Here is a 10,147-nt window from a genome sequence, read left to right on the forward strand (position 1 = left end):
CAAGAAAAAACAACTGCAAAGCTTCACACTGTTGTCTATAATCTTTTGGTGATTTTTAGATGAAGGTGTTTGCTAAGGACTGCAATGAACATTTTTCCTATTCTGTTACATGGTTCTGTGCATTGAAGCCTTCTCAGAGTTGCATTTTGCTTCAACGAAGAAATATATCATATATGAAATTTTCAGTAGCTGAATTGGAAATAAGGCAAAAAAGTATCACAGATGGAATGTTAGGACTCAGTAGGAGGAGATATATTAATGGCTGGTGGATAATTAGCAACAACTTCATGTCTCAGTGTCACTTTTGCCATGGGATTGATGCAATGAGCCTGTTAATACTTGTTCACAGTTGGATTTTAGTAGGTATTTTGCTACAGCTGCAGCTGCAACTGCCACAGAGCATGTGTGCAGTACCATATAGGCACTGGTTGGTTGGATTTGGCTGCAGTGCTTTGGCTCTGTGTGAGTTTTATGTCTCTCTTATTGTTTGTTATTTGCCATCCTGGTTGGTTTATTTCCACTTTTCTTGCTCATTCTCAGATTTGCTTGGAACTTGGCTGCTGACATGAAAACTTTCTAATTGTAGAGAAAAAGAGCTAATTTCTCTTTAGAAAGAGCAGTGATTGGAGTGTCAGTAGGATATTATGTTCCTATTTCTCCAGAGTTTCTACTATTAGAAAGAAATCAGAAGATAAAATGTGACTAATAAGACAAAAAAAAAGAGTTTTTGATAGGTATAAGGAAAAACTTGTAAATACACTAATACTAGAACATTAGAAAGGATGGCTGAGTTCTTTTGCCTGTATTTAGTAACATGCAAAATCTTCAGACCATATGGTGTGAGTATTGCCTGGTTTACAGAGCTTAGCTGAACTTTGGGGTACAATAAAAAAGACCACATCGAATTTCTAATGTAGGAGAATCTGAGCAAAAGTAGTGTGTTTTGTCATTCAGATGCATTCTCAATTTTGAAAAGAAAAATTAGGTTAAAAATAAAAACTGAAATGCTCTTTTTGTGAAACTAAGCTTTTCAAAAATAAAGCAGAAAAGAGCAGAAAACTTATCTGATGATGTAATTGATGTATCATTGAGGATGCTTAGGAGAGATTTTGAAATATAAATTTCTCTGAGTGGAACTGTGAAGAATATCATTTTAGACAGCAAAATATCAAACATATTCAGCTTCTCCATTCTCAATCTTTCTGTAATTTTAAATCAAGGATATATCAATAACTAGGGTAATTTGTTTTATTTGTAAATAATCTAGAGAGGCAGACAAAGATTTAATTTAAAAATGGGTAAAAAAGCAAGAAAATGCAGTATTCCAAATATTAACTAGAATCATTGCTGATAAAAGCATCAGCAATTCATGTTTAATGTTCATTTCCATCAATTAATCCGATTAGATTCAACCTGTCTTTAATAATATGTGTTTTTTAAGTTCTGTAGGAGGTGAGTATAAAAGAAGGAAAGTTGTGCAGCACGTTCCATCGTACAGTAATATTTATGTTCTAGTGTTTACATGTAAATCCCTTTTCACAAGGATTTCTGACTGAAATAAAAATCCTTAGGGATAAAGTTTCCAGGGATTCAATTCCAGTCATTTATGGATATATTATGCTGTTCTTTAAAGCTACCTAGAAACTTTAGGAGATTGTCTTGGATACTCTATTTTTCTTACATTTATTTGTTAGCAGGCTTGTTTTCTACACTGAAAATATCCTATATAAAAATGAACAGATTATACATTTTTAGTATATTGATGATCTTTTGGGATGGTAAGAAAAAAACATTTTACATTTGTAAGAACATCTCTTTAGCCAAAATTTTATAAGGACTTCTAGTATGTAAAGTTACAGAGCATGCAACGCTCTGTGGATGAAGAGCTCCCCAGGTATACACTGATGGCGAGACTGGAGCTGTTTGTGTCAATGGCTTGCAAATAATGGTTCTCTGGGAGAATTTTAAATTGCAGTTTTCACTCCAGACTGGTGCTTTTTAGGATGAGCCGAGTTGCTAGGAGGTTTGGCACTCTTCAGTGCACCTTAGGCAGCAGTTCTTATACTTCCATTGAGATTGTAACAGCTGGCCATTACAATCAATCAAGTGACATTTCAGGATAATTTTTCTTTAATATTATGAAAAAAAAAAAAAAAAAAATTAAATTGAAAGTTGTCCCAGAAAGAGCAAGGAATTTATGAATTTACCTTGGACTATAAAAAGCAGGCTCTTGCAAGTAAATCACAAACTGATCATGCATTTATTTTTATTTGGAACACTGTGGTATTTTCTATTAATATATAGGCACTCTACATATCTTTGTTACATATGTGTGTTGGTTATATGTTGTACTGCTCTCCTGCACATATGAGTGCAGGACTCAACTACAGGATATATGTCAGCTTGTAGGGATGATCAAAACTTCACTAGACAAACCAATTAATAGATCTTCCTTGCTTTAAATCAAGGCCTTCAAAGCAAAAATAAAGTATTAGAGATGCTAGTGAAGAAATAAGGATTCTAAAGAATAGGTGGGACAGCCTTCAAAGGGGGTCAAAAAAGAGCCTTAAAAACCTCTGGGACAGTAATGTGATGTGGGTTAAAATTTTTGAATATCTTAAATAGAATACGAATCAAGAGAGCTTTTATTCACTGCCATGTATGACTTAACCAGCAACACAGTTTGTGCAAGTTGTTTCTGATTCTCCCAGAGTCCATGAGTCCAATGAGTTAAAATATTATTTTTGCACACTGTGTTTTAGCACTTTAATGTTCTACATTGACTCAAGCAGCTAATCCTATATGAACATAATCATATGTTCATTATATGATCCTGTGATTATATGTAATTAGACTTATTAATGAAGCACTCTTACTGTGTATTGGTAATTTGCTTATCAGTAACAAAGGAACAAAATCATGACTGTAGAGGTTGTAATCAGAACACTTAATGCAAGGCACATCCTTAGTGGGGACTACCTGGGTAACTATGTATTTAGCTATTTTGCAACTTAATGTCTTCAGGGACATTTAGGATTAAAGCTCTGTGCCTAAAAGATCAGAATAGTGAAAATTATAAAAAAGCTACAGTATGATGCAACAAGAGTGGTATATCAAATTTCTTCTCTCTGTTGTTCCTGAAATAATGCAATTCACGCTCATTTTAATTAGAATTAAAGAAGCAGTAGGTTCAGAAAGTAATACTAACCACTTAAACTTCCCAGCATTAGCAACTGACACTCTTCAGGGTAAATTCTCCTTTCAGTTTATATGGATGCTTTTTCTCTCATAAACATAAAGTGAGGGCATAAAAGATCCTCCTCTTATGTGAAAGATTAGTGAAGATGATCAGTTGTAGCACAGTGGATCAAAGCACTTGAGGAGGGCTACAGGGAGGCATCTCCTTTCTCCATCAGACAATTGTGGTTATTGCTTTGGCAACCTTGATATTTTTTCTTTCCACTATTAGTGAAATTATTTCTATTTACCTCTTATTCTCTTTAGGGATCATCACAGATTCTCTCCAGTGCAAGCGACCTCCTCAGAAATCAGGTGACAATGTTAGGTTGGCTGTGATCAAAAACTGTGAGAAAACGTTTTGGACATTTTGTGACACATTACACAAACAAAGAAACACAGACGAGGGTTGCATCCTGGATCAAATGAAGTCTGGGATTTAACTCTCATTTTTAGAGTTTTAAAACTGAATGAAACTGAGAAATTTATAATCAGGTGCTTTTAGTACTGATTTGCTAATCTGTGAAGCTTCATGCAGAACTTTACTTAATTTCTCTCAAGAAATATCCCACCACAAGGGATGAAGAAGGTTTTACCAATAGTTGTAAGTAAATGCCTTCATCATAAATAATTAAGTAAAACAAAAAAATACTTTTTGGCATATAGTAAATTGAAATATTTTCCCATGGCTTGAGAGTGAACAGTTCTTATAAACTTAATTATCAACCTGTCTGTCAAGTAAATGTATCAATGTTACATACTGTCTTTGACAGCTTCTATTTTTACACCATATTGTAGTGATTAACATGTAGTTGCTGGCTCATGGACATGTTTTTCCTACATCATCTTTTCATCTCCCCTGATTTTAGAAAAACTTCCAAGCAATGGGAAAGCTGGGAAATGTAATCTCCACCTTCTGCTTTAGCATAAATGTGCAGACCATCTCTTATAACAAGTATTTTTAAAGTATTAAATGAAAAAGCACAGTAACCTGGTGTAGAAACTCTGTTTCAGCTACCATCTCTGAACTGTTGTGCCAGGGATTTAAACAAAGGTGTCACCTCTAGACTATTTTCTATTTTTTCATAATATAATATTTGTTTCTGATTAGCATTACCTCTAAATTAATGGAATTGGCTGATCCAGCTGTGCGTGACTAAACCAGAACAATTTACTAGAGATGTTTCCCCTGCCTGAAGCCTTCCCTGCTTAGCTTTCATTTTCTTCTACTTTGCCTCTCCTGGAGGCCCAGTTTCATCATCATAAAATCAGACCTCTTCCTATCTAAGTTTCATCTTACTCTTGGAAGTCTTTTTGAATAACATCTCTCAGATGATTGTTTGGATTGATAGGGAAACATTTAAAACCCTTGTTCATGTTCCTAACATCTTATGTCTCAGTTGTCATAATAGAGTTTTTTTCTGGCCTTGACAAGTTCATCACGTGCAAGTGAATGCTGCAACAAAGCCTCTCTCTCTATTGTGTCATATAAGAATGCAATGTAGTTTGTCCTCCCCTTCTGTTGAATTGTCAGCTTCTGCCTTCCATTATACCTTCATTGCCCACTTGTTAGGTTTTCAAACAAGCACTTTTGTGCTTTCTTCTATGTTGACCTTGTACTGGACAATTGCCATAAATGTTTAAAAGACGACCTCATTAAATTCAAGTCCTTAAAACTCTCCCTTGTTATAATGCCTATGAAAGGAACGAGAAGGAATGTCAGGCTGTGGATGTTCTGTGGATGCTGCATTTCTTACTTTCCTGGTTTCCTTGTCCACCTGTCTCTCCTTATATCCCACTGGTCTGTCCCATTTGTTTTGCAGTTCCTGGGAAGTGCCTGTTTTTGTCCTCATGCTACCCAGCACAGCCTAGTCCCGCTCTGTGATTTGACACCTCACAATGTGGTCAAATTAAATGCTGTTTTAATGAGTAGTACAGTTAGGAACTGAGTTACGAATATTCAACTAGAATGATTAAAATTTCTAGGTGGTTAAGCTTATAAGTCTTACATAAAAATTGCCTTTTGTGATGGCATTTGATTTTTTTTCATTCTCTTTTTAAATTGTTCTACTTGTGTTGGACATGCAAAGTAAGGCTTAAAAGGTCAGAAACAGGAAGAGCTTAAGTTATGAGAGGTCAAATCTGAAACCTGTAACTATTCAGATGTTAGCTGAAGTAAACATCTATGCTGCCCAAAGGCTAGATTTTGGATTTAACCTTGAAATGCCTATACTTCTCTTCCAATTTGTTTTGCTTGCTTGTTTGATTTGTTTGTTTGGTTTGGTTTTGTTTTGCTTCTCATAATCTAGAGAAAACTATCTTCAGGAACATAAGGCTTCACAAATAGTTGGCAATAAAGTTGACATCTTACAGCACACAGGGGAGTTTTAAGCAGAAACTCACTCTATTCCTGAATATTCTCTATGCAGAAGTATTTGGGTTTTTTCAGAAGTATGAAGACTGGGGAGTGGAATTAGACCTTGAACAAATAAGATGTTATTTGAATAGTATTCTAGAAAAACCATGGATGTCTAATGTATGCATATCCCTGACATTTTTGCCAGCAAAAATTGCATTGTGCTTAGGTAGTAAGCCTTTTTCTCTCCAGTCTGATCTACCAATTACTGGCCTTTTCATTTTGTCAGTAATATGTAAGCTTTCTCTTAACTCTGCTGTAATTTGCAAGGACACAAAGCATACTTGAAATTACCTACCTGACTGCACTTTGTGTGAAGAACTCCATCCTCTCAGCTGTTTTATATTAAGAGAGAATTACAGTTCACTTCAATGTAATTAGATCTAATGAGGTGCACATGGAGACCATTGGGCCACCCTGTAACCACATTATATGGACCTGCTAGATGCCATTTTAATCAATTGGTTTGACCTCTGAATACAAACTACAACAAAACACAAAGAACTTTTTGGCCCAGATGCTTATTTTTCTGAATGCAGGGTGAGATGATAAAAATTGTCCTCTGATCAGGAAAAGCTCTTTCTCTAGGGAATCTTTTGAAAAGAAATTCTGTTTGCAAATTATGGTTAATATTGAAGAACATGTCTGGTGCAGATAGCTTGAGTTGCAAGCTGCAGTTCAAGCAGCAGATTGAGCTCCGGGTGGGAGCCCAGAGAGACAAGAGGCCATGAACTGCCAACCCTTGGGATTACAAAGTGCACAAAGACCAGGGTCACTGGGCAAGTGAACATACACTGGGAGAGACAGCAGGAGCCAATGACTTGGGAGGAACAGCGAGACTTGTGCACAGGTAGGCGTGAGGGGATGGATGAAAGTTCAGGGCTTCCTTTGTTGGGGGTCCTCCACCAGCTCAGGCTGTTTCTGTGTTACTGTGCCATGAATAAGTGGCTTTGTGGAATGAAACATCTGAGACCCTGCTAAGGGAAACCTGGTCTGACTGTGGGTGTGTAGGGAGTCAAGCCACCGCTGTAAAGGGGCTTTAGTACCAGCAGTGACAGTCTCGTGAATGGTCATACTGGGAAGTTTCCTTAACAGTTGAAATGATTGCTCACATCATAAGAAAAATTAAAATACTACTATAAATACTTTCTTTTCTGGTATGACTTGATTTAAAGTTTTGTCATTGTCTGTTAGGAGCCAAAGGCTAAATTTCATAAGAAAAAAATTAATTTTACCAGATGATATTCTGGTGATGAAAATAAAGGACTTATATAATCTTGTTGAAAGCAGGCAATATTTCCTACAAGACAGTTTTGTTTAATTGCATTCAATAACTGTTTGTTGCTGTGTGGTGGAGGAAATATTTCCACTTAGTCTGGGATACGCTCTCCAAGTCCTTATCAAGTGAATCTGCCATTAACACCAAAGAAAGGATGCTGGATTGTAATTTACAGAATTGACCTTCCGTTATGAAGTGACTGTTCATGGGGAGAGTTAAAGCTATGAGGGTTGAGTGTCCTGTTTCCCAGAAAAACTTTGAGTACAGCAAAATGAAAAGCAGTAGGACTATTTCTACAGTTTTTTACACAGATGTGGATCTGTTTGTATCCATGTGATCCTTGCTTTTTTTGTTTCATGTTCTGGTTCTTGTAGTAGGTCCCAACAAATATTGATATAGAAGGCAAGAGAAAGGCAGATTTTTAAGATGACTGTGAAGTGTGGTTAGAAAGTTTAATTCATATTTTTTTCATAGATAAAACATCCATCCAAGGCTTTAGCTTGCCTCAGTCTACTCTCCCTCTTGTGTTGCTGGGGACTTTTTTCCTTCCAGTGTCTTTGCTGCATATGTGTGCCAGGAGGCTATATGCTCTTTAGGGCAGAGTATCTTTTTCACTTCCAGGGGTTTACAGCACACGTCGCAGTGAAATCTTGATGGCTGTGTAGGACTGCAAGCCCATTTTTCCTTTAGAGCTCTGTTGAAAATGGTTTTTATATCTGAAAAGTAGCCCATGAGACCAAGGCTGCCTGATTTAACCGCTTACTTGATGCAAGTAGCAATGAATGAGATATGGAAAAGGAAAGAATGGGTCCCCAAGCATGGATTTGACTGAAATGCCAGAAAAACCTGTCCTGGACAAGAGCACATACACATAGAGGAAAGAAAGCATGAGAAGAATTGGTAGATGCAGTCTTCAGGAGATGGAAATGAGACATATCTATGGAGGTCTCTCTCTCATACGTCAGAAGAGTTCACAGGTAGTCTATAATGGGAGACATCTCTAATCCCCTTAACACATGAGTTTTGTTTCTATTCTACTTTCCAGAATAGGTTTTGGGTCTGTGCTAACGAAGAATTTAAAAACAAAAGAAAGAGAAACAGACAAAAAGTGGAGAAAAAAAGGTAGTTTGGTCCTTCTTAGAAATTCAAAGTGATTTTTCAGTTATTTTAAATATGTTAAATGCCTATATGTACATAGAGATAGCAGTAGTGGCTTGTCTATTCTTTATGCAACATAATATTAATAGGCCCAAAATGTTTGGGAAGCATACCTGCCCAGTATTTGCATTGTTAAAACCTTGGTAATGGCCTCGTGCCTGCGAGAATAAATATTTGCAAATAATGGCTGGAACAGTTCTCATTAGTCATTTCCAGGAGACTGAAATAGCTCAGTTTTATAAGTCTCCTTGGTATATTTGAAAATTATTGTCTTACAACTTTTGGAATATCTTCTGCACCATACCTTGTGAGAGGACATGACTCAGATGTGCAACCTAACAGGAATCAGCTATGAATTCCTGGTTATGAGTCATGCTGAGGAACAATGTCTTGAACCTTGCTTGAAATTGCAAGCATGTAAACTTCCTTCTTCCTATTGTGCTTAGCTTCTAAATGAGAAAAGTTCTTTTGTACTTTAATTTAAGGAAACATCCTAAGAAATCATGCTTTATTCTAGCTACATGTATATTGAAAAAGAAAGATAAGTTTTGTGGTAACTCAATGAAATAACAAGCATTTTATAGAAGCTGCCAGATTAGACAAAGGTATTTTTATCTCATATATATACAATTTTTTTAAACCCTGCTTCTGTTATGTCTTCATTTAAATACATCAAACCCATCTTCTGTTTCTAATGTAGGTTATTAGTTGATAACAGATGTGATTATCAATGAACTGTATGACCCATTGATAATTAATTAATACATAAAGCATGTTGGCTTGCTTGTAGACCTTTTATACTGCTACCTTCACATCATAGACTGCCTGCTGCTGTATATAGTTACCATAATATGAACAAATCTGAGAGTTTAAAAGTTTTTCTGTACCTAATGAAGTCCATCTAATGTTAAAATGAAAATTAAAGCATCCCAAACTATATTAACTGGGTGAAAATGCTGGTAGTCTATGGAATAAGCATGCTCAGGATCTATGCTAGTTACTATGCAAGGCTTTGAAAAGTGTTCCTGTAAAATATAACCCAGATTAAAAATGTTTTCAATTACATCTTCCATGGATTCCTTAACTGTATTGTGAACTAACTGGTATGGATGGCTGCACTAAAACTGCTGTCCTCTAATACCTCTGTTTTCTATACTGTTCAAGTATATTACAAAATGGTACTTGACCTTTTTCTGTTATTTTCTTACTGAGAATTAAAATGCAAGTGAATTTAGGGTAGCAATTCCTCCTGTGTAGACTGGGTTGAGATATAAACTTGTAAAGGATTTATGAGTAAATAGGCAACCTGAAACATGCATTGACGACTTGTGTTCAAACTCCCTTCCTTTTTTTTTTTTCCAAAGGTTGGTTGATGTCAAAGGCCATCTGTTTCCTGTAGAGCAGAAGCATGCAGACATTGAGAGAACAGAATTTTAATCTGTTCAGTAAACTACAATTTAAATGTTTGTTTCAAGGATCTGAATAGTTACTACACTGGAATTTTGAGTGCAGTGATTTTCTGCTTGTTTGTGTATTTAAGGTCTGAATGTTATGCGGTAACTCGAAGTAATGAAGCACTCACTATGCCAGTGCTGGAACCTTCTCAGACTTGTTGAGGATACCCAGATCTCAGATAACTTCTGAGTGAAGGAACTGGATCTATGTGAAATCCCTCAGTAGGAGGACTTCCTTAGTAGAAGGCAAGGAGTGTTCAACTGAAGTTCCTCATTCCATTTTGTTTACAGGTGTATACGCAGTCTGGGTGCCTCACTAGTTCTCTTAGTATAGAAGGTTGGACCATCTTGAGAACCCAGGTTATTAATTTATGATTAAAGAAACAGTGCATTTAGGCATCTCATATTTGGATGCTTTCACTGTTAGTATTAAATAAGAGCATTTTAATATTGCTGAAGTGCAAAGTAGTAGTACGAATTTACTGATAATCACATATCCCTTATTGGCATTCATTAGTTACTATTTCATATTCCTTATCTAACTCTTGAGGCTAAGGTAAAATTTTAAAAATTAAATATTGTCCTCTTAGACACTCAAAGTAA

The sequence above is a fragment of the Aphelocoma coerulescens genome, chromosome 8, assembly GCF_041296385.1.
Source record: "Aphelocoma coerulescens isolate FSJ_1873_10779 chromosome 8, UR_Acoe_1.0, whole genome shotgun sequence".
Lineage (NCBI taxonomy): Eukaryota > Metazoa > Chordata > Aves > Passeriformes > Corvidae > Aphelocoma > Aphelocoma coerulescens.